This window comes from Bactrocera dorsalis, chromosome 3 (genome assembly GCF_023373825.1).
Source record: "Bactrocera dorsalis isolate Fly_Bdor chromosome 3, ASM2337382v1, whole genome shotgun sequence".
In the NCBI taxonomy this organism is placed as follows: domain Eukaryota; kingdom Metazoa; phylum Arthropoda; class Insecta; order Diptera; family Tephritidae; genus Bactrocera; species Bactrocera dorsalis.
The window spans coordinates 27,201,370-27,221,881 of NC_064305.1; the positions used below are offsets into that span (position 1 = coordinate 27,201,370).

The 20,512-nt window shown below is 36.3% G+C and overlaps 1 protein-coding gene across 14 annotated transcripts in view; it reads left to right on the forward strand.

Moving 5' to 3' along the window:
- The window catches only part of LOC125777269 (uncharacterized), a 281,549-nt gene that overhangs the window by 55,796 nt on the left and 205,241 nt on the right, over nt 1-20,512 (forward strand). For 7 of the 14 annotated variants that reach the window (XR_007422206.1, XR_007422215.1, XR_007422216.1 and 4 more), the window contains 3 exons: nt 18,855-19,031; nt 19,090-19,199; nt 19,267-19,513. The exons of 1 other annotated variant lie outside the window; for it this stretch is intronic. The gene's annotated coding sequence lies outside the window, so the exon portion shown is untranslated. Of the gene's footprint in view, nt 1-18,318; nt 18,687-18,747; nt 18,781-18,839; nt 19,032-19,089; nt 19,200-19,266; nt 19,514-20,512 lie in introns of those variants that run through there. 6 more of the 14 variants (XR_007422214.1, XR_007422207.1, XR_007422211.1 and 3 more) reach the window with 5 other exon arrangements.

The following is a 20,512-nucleotide window of genomic DNA, read 5'->3' on the forward strand; positions in this document are numbered from 1 at the left end:
TGGCGTTTTGTATTGGCGGATAATGCTGATATGGACTCAGTCGTGTATGAAAACTGGTCCGATATCACATTCCATTGGATGCCCAGTGTTTTTGTTGTACTTTCCTTTTCGAAATTTGTATCCAACAAATTGTCGTTTGGTATATTCTTCAAGATATTTGGGTGATTAGCTGTGATCTTTTTTAGGGGAAACCCTGCGGTGTTGAGGGCCTTTATCACTTGTGATTAGGACTCGTATGCTTGTGAGAGGCTGTGGCTCCCAGACAAGATATCGTCTACATAGGTTTGTGTTTTTAAGACTTTTGTTGCCAGAGGAAATTCTGACTTTGTGTCTTCTGCCAGTTCGTGGAGTGTACGGATGGCTAGATATGGGGCACAGTTTACGCCAAAGGTAACTGTTTTTAATTTAAAGTCGCGTAGTAGACTATTGGCAGATTTTCGGAAAACAATTCGTTGAAAATCTTGATCATCCTTATGTACCATTATTTGTCGATACATTTTTTCGACATCCCCATTGAAAACGTATTTTTTGTATATACGCCAATTTAATATGGGGAGCATTAAATCTGGTTGGAGTGTAGGGCCCGTGAATAGAATATCATTGAGGGAATTCCCGGAGCTAGTGCATCTGGAGGCATTAAAGACAACTCTAATTTTTGTTGTTTTTTTTTGTCAGGCTTTACTACTGCATGATGTGACAAGTAGAATTAGTAATATTTGCCTTTTATGATATTTTCGCATGGGCTTACTTCCTCCATGTGGTCTAAATGGAGGTATTCTTCTAAGACACCATCATAATCTTGTTTAAGCTCACCTTTTCTAAGTAGGTTATTTTCCATACTTAGAAACTGCTGTATTGCAGAGGTTCGAGAGTGACCTAAGGCGAGTGTGTCTGGAAATTGTTGTTTTCGAGGTAGTCGTACGACATACCGACCATTATCTGATCTAGTAGTTGTGGCTTTGTAAAAGTCTTCACAATACTGATTCTGGTGTTGTACTTGAAATGGGGGGGAGTTCTTCTAACTCCCAAAATTTTCTCAATTGTGAATTGAGGTACTCGTTTGTAATTTCCTCAACTTGAGTTGTCATTGTTGTGACTGGTTCCGCAACTAGTCCGCTCAGGACCCATCCGAAAATGGTATTTTGCGCCAGAAGTGTTTTTGTAATTTTCTCAACACCTTCTATTATAATTTGTGATATAAGGTCGCTGCCTAATAGAAGGTCTATTTGAGCGGGGATGTTGCAGTTGGGATCTGCTAGCTTTAGGTGTGTAACCTTTTGCCAATGCTTGCTATTTATGTGATAGCTTAGAAGCATATTCGTGAGTTGCGGTAAGACTATTGCATCTGCTTGACTGCACTTATCCGCTTGGGGGGAAATTAGGGTAATGGGGCAGATTTTATTGGAGTTTTGAACTACTCTTCCGCCCATTCCCGTAATTTCAAAATTGGCTAATTTTGTAGGCAGTTGTAGCCTATTTTGTGCCCTAGACGCAATAAATGATCTTTGTGATCCTTGGTCTATTAAGGCCCTGAGTTTAAACAGTTTTCCTCGGTGTTCGATGGAGACGACTGATGTTGGTAGTAGTACCATACTTTGGATCTCTTTGGATGGTGTCTCTTGGCAAAATTCGAGATTTTGTGTTTCGGGAGTTGCGGTTGCAACTAAACCCGTGGCTCTTTTTGAGAAAGCGCTACTTTGAGGTGTGTTGGGAAAGTTATTTAAGTGCAACATAGAATGATGCCTTTTGTGGCAATATACGCAGTTGAATTTGCTTTCGCAATTATTGAGATTGTGTGAGTGGGACAAACAATTTGTACAGAGTCTTTTTGATCTGACAACGTTGTTCCTTTCATTGATATTAAGTTTTTTAAACTTTTCGCAAGATTTTAGCTTGTGCCCTCCTTTACACAGTTCGCATGACGTTAATTTATTTTGTTCAGATGTGAACGATTGATTTTTAAAAAAGCTTCTGTTTAAACTGTTGTTGTTACTAGCTTGGGGTCTAATGAAACTTCGATTTAGGTCGCGTTGAACGTTTTTGGTTCTAACCGTCTTTTTATCTACCCTTTCCGCAATTTCGTATTGGGTAGTTAAGAAATCTTTCATCTGTTGCCACGTTGGGCATTTTCTTCGTGATGAGAGCGATTGCTCCCACAGAAGCAAAGATTTTTCCGGTAATGCCGCGGAGCATATATTTACCAGTATGGGGTCCCAATTGTCTGTGGGAATATTCTGTGTCGATAGAACCGACAAACAATTTGAAACAGTGGATTGAAGTTTTAAAAACTCCTCACTTGTTTCTTTCTGAATTTTTGGTAAGTTCATTAACATGGTGACTTGTTGGTCGACCAATATTCTTTCATTCTCGTATCGTTCTTTTAGAGCTTCCCAAGCCAAATTGAAATTGTAGTCATTTAATGCGAACTGTTTGACTATTACGCCTGCTTGACCTTTGGTTTTGTATCTGAGGTGATACAATTTTTGCGCTTGAGATAATTTAGGATGGTTTATGTACACGGCCGTAAACATGTCCCGGAAGGACGGCCATTGTTCATAACCTCCGTGAAATGTTTCTGTATCGCATGCTGGCACTTTAAGGTGAATGCCTGAACTCGCCTCTTGGCTTTGAATTTGTGGCAGCTCTACTCTCGGTTGTGGAGTAGGTGCAATTGCTTTAATTAATTTCAATTGATCGGAGATCATGGCTTTTGTCTCTTCATATTGGTCAAGGCAATTTTCATATTTGGCGTAAGCCGAGGATTTGAAATTTTTGGGTAGATCTGAGTGGTCAGTTTCTACTATCGCGTCATATGCAGATTGGAGACGTGTCCAGAAATTGTCAATATTTTGATTTTTGATTTCTAGCACCGATTCAGAGTTATCTTGAATCGGTGAAGATGAAAATCGAGTGCAGTATCTTATTAAGCTGTCACTCTCAGAAATGAATTTAGCGTAAGAAATATCTTTTCCCATTTTTTGATTTGTTACACCTTTCTTCTAGCGTTTTGCTTATGCCGTTGTACTTTGACTTTTGTCATCAGAATTCATTTTCGGAATTTTTAAAAATTTAGTAGATTTAGAATCTTTATAGTCTGTGCTCATTTAGTAACAATAGATTAATAAAAGTGAATTTTTTAGTATAAATTCAGATGGGGTCTAATGAAACTTCGATTTAGGTCGTGTTGAACGTTTTTGGTTCTAACCGTCTTTTTATCTACCCTTTCCGCAATTTCGTATTGGGTAGTTAAGAAATCTTTCATCTGTTGCCACGTTGGGCATTTTCTTCGTGATGAGAGCGATTGCTCCCACAGAAGCAAAGATTTTTCCGGTAATGCCGCGGAGCATATATTTACCAGTATGGGGTCCCAATTGTCTGTGGGAATATTCTGTGTCGATAGAACCGACAAACAATTTGAAACAGTGGATTGAAGTTTTATAAACTCCTCACTTGTTTCTTTCTGAATTTTTGGTAAGTTCATTAATATGGTGACTTGTTGGTCGACCAATATTCTTTCATTCTCGTATCGTTCTTTTAGAGCTTCCCAAGCCAAATTGAAATTGTAGTCATTTAATGCGAACTGTTTGACTATTACGCCTGCTTGACCTTTGGTTTTGTATCTGAGGTGATACAATTTTTGCGCTTGAGATAATTTAGGATGGTTTATGTACACGGCCGTAAACATGTCCCGGAAGGACGGCCATTGTTCATAACCTCCGTGAAATATTTCTGTATCGCATGCTGGCACTTTAAGGTGAATGCCTGAACTCGCCTCTTGGCTTTGAATTTGTGGCAGCTCTACTCTCGGTTGTGGAGTATGTGCAATTGCTTTAATTAATTTCAATTGATCGGAGATCATGGCTTTTGTCTCTTCATATTGGTCAAGGCAATTTTCATATTTGGCGTAAGCCGAGGTTTTGAAATTTTCGGGTAGATCTGAGTCGTCAGTTTCTACTATCGCGTCATAGGCAGATTGGAGACGTGTCCAGAAATTGTCAATATTTTGATTTTTGATTTCTAGCACCGATTCAGAGTTATCTTGAATCGGTGAAGATGAAAATCGAGTGCAGTATCTTATTAAGCTGTCACCCTCAGAAATGAATTTAGCGTAAGAAATATCTTTTCCCCTTTTTTGCTTTGTAGCACCTTTCTTCGAGCGTGTAGCTTCTGCCGGTGTACTTGGACTTTTGTCATCAGAAATCATTTTCGGAATTTTTAAAAATTGAGTAGATTTAGAATCTTTAGAGTCTGTGCTCATTTAGTAACAATAGATTAATAAAAGTGAATTTTTTAGTATAAATTCAGATGAATGTGAAAACCCGAAAACTCTTTTACGAAAATAAGAGTTTTTATTTCCGAATTACCGATTATTTTATTGAAATACGCGTATGTCGTGTTACGCAGTATTTTAGAAATGTTAAGGCAATAATAGTAGGGGAGCCCGGAGTGCTAAATTTGCAGTTACTGGAGCGTCATGGAGACTTACTAGATTGTCAAGATAACGTTTAAATAAAAAGAAAGTCTAGGTGAAGTTTTCCATTTTAGTGGGGAGAAGAGCGGGAAATTGGTGTCAAAAATGTAAAAAAAAAACAGTCACATGAAAATACTCAAGCGCGTCAGTCATTTATGGTATATACGCGCATTGTATTTCTGATAGTCGATATATATTAATCTGACAATCAAGTCAGGGTTGAAGGCCGTAATGACAGGTTAAAAAAAAAAAAACAAATAAGTTACTCGAGCGCGTCAGATTTTCTAAGCGAATGTTAATGAACCTCTAAAAAGTGTACCATTTAATATTCTGACAATTTCGACGTGGACAAAAGTCATTTATTGATTTTAAAACTTGTAAAAAAAAAAGGTGACCTTGAGATACTCGAGCGCGTCAGATTTTTATACAGTGGGATGAACTTGATGTCAGAGTCTTCCCAAAAGATAATCTGACAATTATATAGAGGCATATCGTTAATCTGACGATTTAAATGTGGAAGAATTCTGTTTGGTTCTTGTTTTGTTACAGGATGTAATAAAAACAGTGTATACATATACATATGTATATGTATACAATATTATATGTATTATGTATATTGTATACATATACATATGTATATGTATAGAAAATTGAACAATTTATTAATATGAAAATAGATCTAAATATTAATAAAAAAAAATTTAGAGTTTGTGGAATAAACTTTTTTTCATACGTTTCTTCGCCACAGTAAACACATTTGACACTAACGTCACTCATTTTTACAATGGATGTAAAACTGATCGCTGTAAACGAACGAAACAAACAAAAGTGTCAAGCGTTTACTAACAACAACCACGCTATGGTGATTAGTACGCTTGACCTTTTATCGACGATTTTACCTGTATCGCCCCACGGAAATTGTCAGATTATATGATTTTCGTGATTCTGACAGAATTACCTTAAAAATGAACAAAAAATTTATCGCGCTCGAGTATTTCAAGGTGACGTTTTTTTTTTACAGATTTGTCACCCTGCTATTTCTCTAAGCCACCCTCAAACTGTCAGAATATTGAAATATACACTCGTCTTCATGCATTTAACATAACATCTTTTAATCTGACGCGCTCGAGTTTCCCGAAGGATCGATTTTTTTTCTCTAATCTGACGAGCCCCTCCCAACGCACGCCTCCATATTAAGGGTTCATATTTGGTAGGGGTACATAAAAGTGTGCAATGTTTCTCCCCATATAGTTTTCTGACATGCTTAAGTAACTGCAGAAATCCCCTCTTGAGCTCCCCTACTATAATAACAATAAATATATTGTATATTTTATATGTATGTATATATATATATATAATGTAAGTATAAATATATATATATATATTTTTTTTTGTTTATTTGTGCGCTTATTCGTATGCCCTCGTGGTTACAGGCGTCAATACCCTTTGTATATGTGCCTGGTCTGTATGTAACGCGTGTATAATCCGGAGTTGTTACTAGTTTATATGTATGTATGTATGTATGCATGTATGTTCGAATTTATTATGTCTTTAATTTCTCTTCTTGTATTTTTATTGTGCCTTTTGCGTTTTTATTTTAGGTATACTGCTTACTGTTTTGAGGAACAGAAGGAGTATTGCCGAAAATCTTGCAAATGAATACTTGAAATTAAATTGTTGTTAAATTAGATTGTTACGTGTGTTCGTAACACTGGGGTAAGCAAAAAGGCAAATAAAATATATATATTGTATATATATATATGTATATATACATATATATATATTTTGTTTTTTTTTTACTGTTTTATATATATAAATGATATATATAATTAAAGTTTTCCCGGTTTGTGCCGTTCAAACGGATTATCTTAAATATAAATCCGTTTGCTATCATACATATGTACATACATATAATAAATAGAAATGAAAATCGATACACTTACTTTGTCTCGCCTCAAAGGGATTCTTTGGGGGAAAGTAAGGTTTTGGTATGTTATGACCTGTGTGCTCCAGTTTTCCTGTCTTGCTGTCCTATGCCTGTGTGATCCAGTTTTTCTCCTTTTCCGATTTTATGTTGTATTAATGTTTTTTGCCCGATCGCGCCCGAATTTTGTATTAGGTTTAGATTTTTATAACGCGGCGCGCTCGTTTGATTATGATTTGCTACTTTTTATGTAATTTGTTTTATGTAATTTGTTTAAAAACTTAATTTTTATTTTATTATATTTTTACACATTAACATGTAATTATAGATATGTTCATATATATATATGTAAATGTTAATGTTTTTTTTTTTTTTCAAAATGAACTTCGTTTCTGTATTTTGTTTTCTGTATGTGTTAATATTTCTTTTTATCTCCGTTTTTAACAGCACTACGGTTAACTTTTTACTTTAACTTGGTTTTATTCTTTTTATTTCGCTTTTTATATGTTTTAACGTCACTACACTCGTTTGTATCAAAATTTGTTTTTTTTTTCTATAGTGCCTTTCTGTAGGCTCGAAGGACCATGTATTTAAATGTTAGTTTCCACGCACTCACCGCTCTGGAGTTTATCAAAATGGAGAAAACACAAGAATTCCGCAAGAATTTCACAATCGGTTTTTATTGAAAAAAAGAAGGAGTTCCGATATCTTTATCACAACCTTGGAGTTTAGAAGGTTAAGATATGTACAAAAGTGTTAAAAAAAAGAACTGGATATTCGCACAAATTTGTAAACGTTGGAGCTCGGGTTGTATCGCACGGCTATATCAGCGGATCGCAAAAAAGGAAGTAGTGGTAGAGGCGAACTTGTTTCTCCGCTCCTTTTGTTCCTTTTTTTGGGGTGGTGAAAACGCAGTGGTAATGTACGTAGTTATGTGTGATGTGGATTGTAGGTCGTGTAGAGATGAGTGTGGTGAATGATGTGTGCTAGTGACGTATATTTTGATGCGGTGAGTGTAGAGTGTTCGGGATTATTGTTGTGGTTAGGTGTTCTGTGTTGGTTATGTGTTGTGTGGGGCAAGAGACTGAAGCTCATTTAGCCAGAATTCAAAGGAAAATTTTTGTCGGATGCAATGCTTTGTGCACACTGAAGGGACTGCCTATTCTGAGATTTGTTTTTTCGAAATTAAAGCTAATTCGCTGATTAAATGGCGTCCAAAAAGTGCAAGTTTATATGATATAAATATTTCATATATTTTTGATTCATATCCAATAAAAGAAACCAAAAAAAAAATAAATGTTTACGTAGTATTTTTTTAATTTTTTTCTGCGAAACCTGGTTGGTTTATTTTGAGCTCAAAGTTGCAGTTTCATTCGCACATTAATTTGATTCTCAAAAAGTTTAAGAATTTGATGTAATTTTATTGGAAAGGTTCAATACATCGAGTTTTGATATATCAAATATATAATAATTTTACTGCTTTCTAAAGAGCGACTCTTTTATATTTCATGCCTCTCTACCTATTAAGATTTACTTAAGGTAATAAACAACTCATTACTTCCATGCGAAAATTTGTTTATCCAAAACATTAATAATATTTTAGGAAATTTGTCAAAACTTTCTTATGTTCCGTATAGTTTCAAAGCTACTATTTAGAATTAGACAAAAACATTAACTCTTTAAGGTACGCAATATCTTGAAAATAGAAAACAGTCAAATAACTATATACCACACGTATGTGAGATGTAAGAGTATGAATAGATATATACGTACTAAGTATGAACAGTGCCTAAAAAATATTTAAACGTCCGCAGTTAGCAGCCATTGTACCTAGTGTCAGTATTTTCTGTGTATGTGTATGTGTGCGTAACGGAACTATACGTTGTTATGCTAAAGGTCCGGAAATACATACGCATATCAGTTTGCAGCTGTAGAGTCACATCAAGTAGCTGCTATAAATATGTCAGTAATCCAAATAAACTTCAAGCACACCTCAACGCGCTTACTGTCATACTTTTACAGGAGTACATATACATATATATGCTCTCACATTAATACTGTGGAACAGAATGCGCAAGGATTGAATATTTATATGCTTGTAAGGCCTTATAGGCAGATTATCAACGCACACTGATTTAAATACATGTACAAAAAATACATATGACTTATAACTTATAGGGCTCATTATACCTTCACACACCAACATTTGTTTCATTTGACTACATATGTGTAGAACTGTGTTGGTAAATATGTAGAATCTATGCGTGCCACAATGATGGGTCAACGTATTTAAACGACATTAAGCTGCCGGCGAACACATTAATATGTTGAATAAAGTTTTCGGTGGTGGCAGCATTGGAAACAGCTTGAAAAGGTGTTCCCCACAGACGGAGAGAATAAGGTGAAATAAGGATCCGTTGGAACTGGATCCCCCACACAAGCAAATAATTTTTAAAATTCTTGTATATGTACTCGTATGTGTATGCGGGTTGCTTAAAGTATGTACATAAATGAATTTGTGTAGCATACACACTAGGGCGTGTCATTCTGAGGCAACCTTTTTTTTCAATTGAAAAACAGGCTCGAAACTTTAAAAAATGGGGAAAACAACGTCACTCAAAAGATGAGCTCTTAATATTAATATTAAGAGGTGCCTCTTTCAAATTTTCTGTTTTCCATATAAATAACATGGAAAAAAATCATTTTTTTTTGTGGTGGTTATTGTGCGGAGGTTATTATATGTACACGCGATGGCTGCCAGTGGGGATGGTAAACTCGATTCCCATTCTACTCGAGAATCGAGTTTTCTCGTAAAATAATCGATTTTTTGTAATCGATCTTCAGTAGTCGAAGTCGATTAAGAATCGATTCTTGACAAATATTGCTAAATATTTGGGTATGCGAAAGCTTTGTGTAAAGTGGGTGCCGCGTAAGCTCACAATCTAATAAAAACAACATCGAACTGCCGATTCTGAGAAGTGTTTGCAGTTCTTTAATCATAATAAATTTCAGTTTTTGCCTCAATATGGGACAATGAATGCAACTTCACTCCGAAGTCCCGCTCCAAAACGTGGTAAAACACACCAGTTGGTTGACAAGGTTATGGCACATGTATTTTGGGATGTCCTTGCAAAGTATTGTTTCCCCAAGCATAGTGTCACAAGTCATTGAAAATGATGGGAAAAATCCATCGAGCTTCGAATTGCTTCCGCATCCACCATATTCTCCAAATCTAGCCCCAGTGATTATTTATTGTTCTCAATTCTCATATTAATGCTCGCTGGGAAATTTTCTTCAAATGAAGAGGAGATCCCCGAAACAGAGGCCTAGCGGAATTTTGCTTGAAGACCCACTGCTCTCCATCGAAGAGAGTATTACTTAAGTGTCTTACTACCTTTCTAAAATAATCTGTTGGAACACTTTAGCCCCAGTTTTAATTCTTTTTAACAGAAGTAAAGAGGTATTTCGCCTTTATAGAAGTCTTCCTACCCAAACATTACAACAGGTAAAAGGCGGCCACATTGGATGTTTGGATTAACAACTTTTTTCGGTTCTGGAAGTGTTTGGGTAAATTTTGGCATTTTTATTGTTAAAAACTTCTTCAACAGCGAATTATTTTCTTCTGTGAAAAGGATAGTTTCATGGGTGTTGGCCGTCAGTTACGCACAAGAGCTTTTTTACAAGGATTGCGTTGCATCTTTACATTTTCGTCTTTTTGATCAGGCATTTATCTAGATCATCACGAATTTCAATTTTCATAAAACATTGAATCTATTGAGTAGAGTTGCCAATGCTCCCAGGTGGTGTAAGTTTGAATAATTATAAAAAATTCTACGCAATAAAATACAGAAGTAAAATAACAAAAGTGTGTTTTATACTGAGTTGCCAGAGTTTTACCCATGTTCCAAGTTTTGTATTTATTAAGTGAAAAATGAAAAAATTCTAAATAACGACTTGAAAAAGGGATTTCCGAATTTAATATTTAGCTTAAATTAAGATGTAATTAATACGTTTTTTTACTAGAAACAGATATGGATTAAAATTTAAATACCTATACAAAATAGCATGCTAACTTTTTAAACGTAGATACATACAAGTAAATACATATGTCTATTAGGGTGTGTCATTCTGAGGCAACCTTTGTTTTCAACTGAAAAATAGGCTCAAAACTTTCAAAAATGTGTAAAAAAAGTCACTCAAAAGATGAGCTCTCAATATTAATATTAAGAGGTGCCTCTTTCAAATTTTCTGTTTTCCATATAAATTACATGGAAAAAAAATCATTTTTTTTTGTGGTGGTTATTGTGCGGAGGTTTTATATGTGCCCCTATAGCTGCCAGTAGGGATGGTAAACTCGATTCCGATTCTACTCGAAAATCGAGTTTTCTCGTAAAATAATCGATTTTTAAAAATCGAGTTTTCTCGTAAAATAATCGATTTTTAAAAATCGATTTTCAGTAGTCGAAGTGGATTTAGAATCGAGCCTGTTTTTCAGTTGAAAAAAAAAGGTTGCCTCAGAATGGCACACTCTAATGTATATGGATGAGTAGGTGCGATAGTAAAGGGTGATTTTTTAAGAGCTTGATAACTTTTTTAAAAAAAAAAACGCATAAAATTTGCAAAATCTCATCGGTTCTTTATTTGAAACGTTAGATTGGTTCATGACATTTACTTTTTGAAGATAATTTCATTTAAATGTTGACCGCGGCTGCGTCTTAGGTGGTCCATTCGGAAAGTCCAATTTTGGGCAACTTTTTCGAGCATTTCGGCCGGAATAGCCCGAATTTCTTCGGAAATGTTGTCTTCCAAAGCTGGAATAGTTGCTGGCTTATTTCTGTAGACTTTAGACTTGACGTAGCCCCACAAAAAATAGTCTAAAGGCGTTAAATCGCATGATCTTGGTGGCCAACTTACGGGTCCATTTCTTGAGATGAATTGTTGTCCGAAGTTTTCCCTCAAAATGGCCATAGAATCGCGAGCTGTGTGGCATGTGGCGCCATCTTGTTGAAACCACATGTCAACCAAGTTCAGTTCTTCCATTTTTGGCAACAAAAAGTTTGTTAGCATCGAACGATAGCGATCGCCATTCACCGTAACGTTGCGTCCAACAGCATCTTTGAAAAAATACGGTCCAATGATTCCACCAGCGTACAAACCACACCAAACAGTGCATTTTTCGGGATGCATGGGCAGTTCTTGAACGGCTTCTGGTTGCTCTTCACCCCAAATGCGGCAATTTTGCTTATTTACGTAGCCATTCAACCAGAAATGAGCCTCATCGCTGAACAAAATTTGTCGATAAACACATTTCGAACCGAACACTGATTTTGGTAATAAAATTCAATGATTTGCAAGCGTTGCTCGTTAGTAAGTCTATTCATGATGAAATGTCAAAGCATACTGAGCATCTTTCTCTTTGACACCATGTCTGAAATCCCACGTGATCTGTCAAATACTAATGCATGAAAATCCTAACCTCAAAAAAATCACCCGTTATAAATCCACTTTCCTCCATTTCCTAACAAAAATTCTATTTTAATTAATTAAGAGAGATACTTAAAAGCTAAACGTTAAGAAATAAATTTACTGCCACTGTTGTCTTACTAAGTCGGAAGGCTTCTTGCGTTTCAACCGGATTTCTCGCCCAGCAGTTTCGATGAGTCTGGAGGCTTCCTCATTAAACCGCTGTCTAAGCCTCAGTTCGTGCGACTTTGCTATTTTGGAGATTTCATTTACCACTGAGTTCACGACTAGATCACGGTGCAGATCAGCAGATCTATTGTACCAAAGAGCATTAACTAAAGTCCTAAGAACCTTACTTTGAAAGCGCGGAATGCTGGCAATACAGCTTTGACTTGAGCGAGCCCATAGTTGGGCTCCGTAGGCCCAAGCTGGCTTTAGAACTTAATTATATAGAAAGAGTTTGTTTTGAATTGATAGCGTGGATTTCCTGCCAACTAGGTCGCAAAGTTTGCCAAATTTCATATCAAGCTCGCTCCTTTTTTTTGACATGCTCTTTCCAGCGAAGCTTAACATCTAAGGTGATATCTAGGTACATAGTACTAAAGGGTGATTTTTTAGAGCTTGATAACTTTTTTTTTTTAAAAAAACGCATAAAATTTGCAAAATCTCATCGGTTCTTTATTTGAAACGTTAGATTGGTTCATGACATTTACTTTTTGAAGATAATTTCATTTAAATGTTGACCGCGGCTGCGTCTTAGGTGGTCCATTCGGAAAGTCCAATTTTGGGCAACTTTTTCGAGCATTTCGGCCGGAATAGCCCGAATTTCTTCGGAAATGTTGTCTTCCAAAGCTGGAATAGTTGCTGGCTTATTTCTGTAGACTTTAGACTTGACGTAGCCCCACAAAAAATAGTCTAAAGGCGTTAAATCGCATGATCTTGGTGGCCAACTTACGGGTCCATTTCTTGAGATGAATTGTTGTCCGAAGTTTTCCCTCAAAATGGCCATAGAATCGCGAGCTGTGTGGCATGTAGCGCCATCTTGTTGAAACCACATGTCAACCAAGTTCATTTCTTCCATTTTTGGCAACAAAAAGTTTGTTAGCATCGAACGATAGCGATCGCCATTCACCGTAACGTTGCGTCCAACAGCATCTTTGAAAAAATACGGTCCAATGATTCCACCAGCGTACAAACCACACCAAACAGTGCATTTTTCGGGATGCATGGGCAGTTCTTGAACGGCTTCTGGTTGCTCTTCACCCCAAATGCGGCAATTTTGCTTATTTACGTAGCCATTCAACCAGAAATGAGCCTCATCGCTGAACAAAATTTGTCGATAAACACATTTCGAACCGAACACTGAGTTTGGTAATAAAATTCAATGATTTGCAAGCGTTGCTCGTTAGTAAGTCTATTCATGATGAAATGTCAAAGCATACTGAGCATCTTTCTCTTTGACACCATGTCTGAAATCCCACGTGATCTGTCAAATACTAATGCATGAAAATCCTACCTCAAAAAAATCACCCGTTATTATGATGTGGTATAGGAATGTTATTTATAAAAATTGGACAATATGCCGGCTTTTTCAAGGTAAAGTCGATATTAATTGATTTGGTTTCGTTTAATTTGATGCGCCACTTAGATGCCCACTTATTAATTGCGTTGACTGCTGTCTGCACTCGCCGACTAGATACTGAAGTTGACTCTCCAGCTGCTAACAAAGCTGTGTCATCCGCAAATGTCGCTGACATATAACTAGATTCAAATGGTAAGTCACTGGTAAAAAGCAAATAAAGCATTGTCCCCAACACGCTTCCCTGGGGAACACCCGCTTCTATCGGTTGCAAGTTTGAAAATGCAAATATTTTACAAAATTGTCTGGGTAGCATGTATTTCAATTTGAGCAGTAGACCCGTATGCCAAACTTTGTCAAAAGCTTGAGACACGTCCAAAAACGCCGCCGTACAAACATTCTCAAAGATTTTAGATAAAGCTGGCAGCAGCGAAATTGGTATGTATGATGTAACATCATGTACTGGCTTACCCGGCTTAGGTATCATTATGACTTCAGATACTTTCCAAAGCGATGGCACGTATCTTAGGCATAAAGCAATGATTATAATGTTTATATTTAAATCATATCCAGGTGTTTTTTTGAGTCTTGTGTTCCCGATAAGATTTTTAATTTCTTCAAGAGTAACAGGAGAAATGTTGATGTGTGGCTCCAACCAACTATTTTCACAGTTTATCTCATACCCATCGTTAAGCGTAAATGTGTTTCTCAAATTATTTACAAATACGGCAGCTTTCTGTTCATTCGTTTTGGCCCATGCAGTTTCGTTTAGTTTTAATGGTGCTACATGTTTTATTTGTTTATTAATATTTCTTGCAGCTTTCCTGAGTGAATAGTCGGTGGATTTATCAGCTGTTAGTATAGCCGGATAAGTTTTGAAGGAAAAATGTTTAAACTGTTTTGAGAGCAGAGGACCTAGTTTGCTGCCATCTCCGTCGAAGCTTGCGCTTTTTATGTATACTTTTTAAGATGTGTTTTGGGTATTTGGTACCACTTAGATTTACGCGGGTATTTGGTGCACCCTTTCACGCAGTGTTTTGAATTAGTTGTGTGAAATCTTCAACCTCACAGGCCAACTCAATACCAGTCGATATACATACCGTACATATAAATGTTTATTTTAATACCCCAAACACACAACACACCCGGGTATGTACATACGTTTTGTATGGCAAATGGCATGCCGTTATAACCCGGCAGGTACACATTCAACTAATCGCTTGCTATTCAGATTTTTTTTACCAATATACTCACACATTTGCGTTATATCGATAATATATGTACGTATGCATGTGTTAGAAATGGTCATGGTTAAAAAAAACCCTAGCTTACATTTCTACACAGGCAACCTTGATATAGTTTAACAAATATACATACATACAAGTGTACATATTTTCTGGATTATTAAGGGTCGCTGATGATGTGGTTAGTACTTGTTTTGTGTTTATAAGGATTACTTTAGGTTGCAAACATAAAAACTCAGGCAGGTCCTCAAAGTACTGCACATCTCTGAAAAAATCGCTAGTGCCTGTGTTAATCACTTGCGCTAAAAATTATAAAATAGGGTTTATCAGTATTACGAATTTTATCATGCACGTATGATTCGAAGTGAAAGGACGTTTCTGTTTATTTTGTGAAAATAAAAAAATGAAATCAAAGTGAAATGCAGATGGTGAATGGCTTACTTCACGACAACTAAGCGCACTTTCGTACGAAGAACAGCGAGCACATATTCGTCAAACGCTTGAAGAGAGCCAAGAAGAAATAAGTGACCACGATTCAGTAGTTGGTGACGAGGCTATAGATGAATGTGTAGGTGATATTGGTGGTGATGACTCAGACTTAGAAGAGCCCACGTTACCAGAATATGACCCAGAGGACGACGGTGATTCTGATGAAGAACTTGAAGATGCACCAATTGAAACTGGGGAATATTTTACTGCCAGAGATGGTAATGTTTGGTCTTCGATACAACCACAACCTGTCCACACCGTAGGATGTTTCTCCATCAGCTACATAAGCGAGCAACTATGCAAGCCAGAAATAGAGAGAAGGGCGAATAACAGCAGAATATCCAGAGTTTTTTCAACGTGCGACGCCATCGAAGCCATGATAGGTAGGCCCATCCGAGTTGTGGATGCTGGAGCACATGAAGCGGAGGAGCGTGATAGTACGGGACGCATAAAAGTAAAGGGGAATTGCTACATCTGCTCCAAACGACGCCCTACTCGTAAATCATGCACATTATGCAACAAACCAGTGTGCGCAGAGCATTCCAAAGACTTGCCGCAATGCGATAGATGTAATTGAATTTCAATAATTTTAAATTTTTTCGTAGTTTTTTAATATTTTTTTTCATAAGTATTTTATAATTTATAATAATTTTTATGCCATAAGTATTTTTTTCACTCAAAATAAACTATACTTTTCAAATATTATCATATTTACATGCGTTTTACTATACATATGGTATGGTATACCCAGGTATGTATGCTGTTGACGTAAGGGTGCAACTTTGTAAATGGGCTTTATCTACCAAACGGATGATCCAATCCTAACCAAAATTGGGACTATTGCGTAAAACAGTTTTCGCTAGGATATCACGAAATTTCATGTCGATCCGATTATCCAGTTCAGAGCTACAGCGTTTTGAAAACGCAAAACATACCCAGGTATGTTGCCGTTGACATAAGGGATATAAAGTTCGCCATGAAGTTTGTAATATCCGGAAGGAAATGCCGTAGATCCTCTAAAACATGTATTATTTGCATTTAAATGCTCAGCATGAAGAGCTTAGTTGATGTATTTGCGCAATAGTTCCACAGATTTTGAGATATTGCTCTGAAATTATTTCAGTCTTAGATTATACAAACAGAACGATCAAAGTTAAGTCCATACAGGAAAAACTTTTTTAATTGACAAAATATCGTCACGGTATATTGCAATAATTCCCTTGAGTGTAATTCTAAAATATATGGAGGAAGGTTTCGACTGGATCAATACAGCATATAGCTGCCATACAAATTGCTTTTGTAAAGAAAGCTCTTTATTTGAGAAGATATCTTCACAAAATTCGGCATGGATTATTCTCCAAGGCAATGCAACAAGCTGTGAAGAAATTGCTTACATGGTATCACTATAACATATAGCTACTGTACAAACTAAACGATCAAAAGCAAGACCTTTTATTTCATAAATTATTTTCACGAAATCATGCATATTTTGTTGTCCAAAAACTTCAAAAAATTGTTCAGACACAAGCACTTTGGCATGTAGCTACCTTACGAACCGATAGAAAACTTTTTATTTGTAAAGGGTGTAGTAGATTCGGTACAACCGAAGTTTACGTATTTTATTTTTTATTTTTTTTTTTATTTATATGTGTTTTATACATGTATTTACTTATTATATACACTTGTTTGCTATGTGCCGTGCTTTCTCTCCACCCATTCTTAAATGTTCCTGCTTAGTGTGAACGTCCACATTCGTTTTTCTGCCGCATCCCAGCGACTGTGCCTCTCAAATAATCTTTTCTGTCTCTCTGCCGTTTTGTTGTTGTAAGACGTTCTTCATTGCCTCTGGATTTCTCATACACTCGTTTGAGTTCCAGTGCCATTATGTCAGGCGGCAAGATACCCGCTATTACCCTAGATGCCTAATGCGAGACCGTGCGGAATCCACAAATCACTCTCACTGCATTAAGCCGCATCACAGATCTTGCTTTATTAGCGTACTTTTTACTTTGTATTGTTGGTCCCCATATAGGCGCCGCGTACATTAGCACCGACTGACTGACTTTATCCAAGAGTGCTCGTTTATCCTCTAGCCATCATGCTCGCTAACACCACTCTTATTCGAGCCGCTTTTACAAATGCATTCTCAATGTGGGTGTAAAAGTCGAGCCGCGTGTCTATTGTATTTGCAGCATAGGTATTTTAATGGCTGCTGTGTAGTTATGTTATAACCATCCATATTAAGAGTAACCTTTTCAAATTTTTTTTCAACTTGTGATTAGCACTGATTTTGAGCTGCTAATCGGAGATTGGAGATTTTTACTCATAAGCCAGTTTTTTATCCTTTCTGAGGTATCTTCACATAGGTTTTGTACCTGGCTGAGTTATTTTCCTACCACAGTTACCGCGACATCATCAGCGTACCCGATAATTTGGACTCCTTTTCCTAGTGGGAGTTTTAGCACTTCATCATATAGAATATTCCACAACAGTGGATCTAAAACTCAGCCTTGCGGCACCCTGTAGTAAAATGTGTGTGTATGTGTTTATTTGCGACATTTAATACTGAAATAAATCTTTAGCTGCGTTCTCTACAGAAACTTCTTTTTGGAGCTCTTGCCCATTTTGCAGATACTTTATGGATTTCAAATGCACAAATACACACTATCACAGAAATATAGGCAAACACTCCTGCATGTAAGCACTAATTCCTTTATATAAGCGCGAAAAGTGTCACTCCAAATGCAAAGTACTCGCGTGAAAATTTATTGCCAACGTAACTGTAAGTAAGCGCACAGAGTCTCCTTTAGCGGATGTTAAGTTTTCTTTTTTTATTTTTTGAAAATTTTAAATAAAATGTTTGCTCATGTGCAAACACGCAGATACAGTTTATCTAAATATGGACATATATGTATGTACGATTGTATGTGTGCAGTTAAGGTTGCGTGCCACATTGCTTGCAAACGCAGTGCAGCAATTGAAGTGCTAATATCTGTAGTTGCTGCCATTACATTCATTTCACCGTTTCCAGCGATAATCATTTGCCATAAAGGCTAGCTCTCTTCTTCTCTCCGGCTTTTCTAAGTTGTGCAACAACTCAGTTAATTTAACGCGTGAAGCTACTTGTTGACACCTATTAACTGAGTTTCGAGTGGGTGTGTATGCGCATATACCCTGCAGAAAAATTGAGAACCGGTCCAAAAAAATACAGTTCTGATCCATCAATTAGCATGTGTTTTAAACCATGCTGTTTTAGAATGCAGCGAAAGACAGTTTAATGTATCAAGCCTAATGTAAAATATCGATAATCACTTATCGTTAAAAACAGCTGTTCTAACCCATCTTCATATTTCAATTTCAAAAGTGCGTTGCAAAAAGTTATTCAATTCAAAATAGCGTAAACTTATTATATATGTAGATACAGATATACAATTGTAAGTGAAAGTTTTAAAAAATGGTTGTTGACGAATGAAAATGATGGAAAATTGGATACAAATTTTAGGAAAAAACATTAAGGTTACAATACGTTGTATAGTTTGTGATGCCCCGGTTAAAGCTTTTATTTGTGTTATTCCAGGTGTTAAAATGATTACCCAAGGAGCCATAGATTGTATGGAAGATATTAAATACAATTTATACAATATAACCATAACATATCTTTGTTCATAGTTGTTTTTTTTTCAGAAATGCAATTTAACAAAATAATGCCATAATGTAAAGCTTCCATTAGCAAAAAGTATTGCAGCAGAAATTAATTCGCTAAGAGTCAGTGGGTGGCCAAATAGCCGACTTTTTCCCGCTGCAGACAGAGGAAGGGCTTTGGAGGATCAAATTGTATAGAAAACAGCGAAATTTTTGAAAGTATAATAAATATTAACAAAACCCAAACATTTATCACATTTTTGTCATTTTTTAACAGGTTTCTACTATAAAAAGGTTAATTCAACAAAATGTTACACGCAACTTAAGAAAAATCCGGAGCGATGGTATGGTTAAAGTCCTATGAAAAGTTTTATGCTGCACTACTAAGTAAGTAATATTTACAAGTTTTAAATCAACTGAATCTGCATATTTAACTAATATATTCTTTTCATAGAATATATAGATTCAATTTCACCAACACCAAATTTAATTGCTGCGGAGGATCACCTGGAAGGCTATAAGGATGCAAAAAAACAGAAATTTTAAAATGTCGCCTTCAAAAACTTCATAATTTACATTTCATTTTTATGCCTAATACTTGCATTTAGCTTTATTCAATTAAAGTAATGTAAACCTTTTTCATACAAAACCTATTTCAACACAAAATAAATAAATTCTAAAATGAACTCAAAATTTATCTATGGCACAGTTTTAATGCAACTAGTTTTTTATGAAGATTATTTTAGTTTTTAGCTGACTAGCTTGGGACTATCTTAAAAATACATACCGTAGAACCAATCTAATGGTACTACCTCACAACTATCCACTATGAAATCGGTGAAAGTCGAGTTGCAAAGTAATGCACTGCACGATAATTGCCACCGCCAACGACATCTCCGTATTAAAGTGGACATTTGAATGCATTGCCTAGGTATTAAGCTAGAACCAGTACTATTATTAAAATAGCTGGATCTTTCCTAGTTGTGGGATAGTCGAATTTTCTGCAGGGTATGTTTAGGTATGTGCCTGACTATGACATTATTTAATTGAATATTGTTTACTTAGCTGGCTGGAAAGCGTATTCAGTGCACTTCGCTGGCTACGTGTATTCGATTTTCGATTGTTTTATTGCGTTTCAACAAAACAGCGAGACAAGACACTGATATGCCCCATAGGATCATTAATGGTCACGAATCAAAAGTTTACGGCAAGAGCGAAAAAAGTGTGCCAAGTTAGGTCGAATTCGAAGGTTTTCTTCCGCTACAGAGGCGATGTACATCATGAGTCCTTGCCAAAGGGTCGTATGGTCAATCCTCCAGCAATCCTTCAGAAACGCTCGGAATTGTGGAAGAACAAATCCTGGCTTTTGTATCATGATACTGCCTCTGTTCACGCATCGGTTTTTGGCCACGAATATTTGGCTACAAATAGAACAATAAACATAAAATAGAACACCGTATTTCCCCGACCAGGCCCCTTTTGACTTTTTTTCGCTTCCAAAAGTTTCCATGAAATGACGATGGCACACTAGGATTGAGGAAATAAAAACTGCTTCAAAAGAAGAGCTAAGCATGAACATAAATATGTAATTTTTTAACACGCTGGCAAAAATGCAATATAACGGGTGATTTTTTTGAGGTTAGGATTTTCATGCATTAGTATTTGACAGATCACGTGGGATTTCAGACATGGTGTCAAAG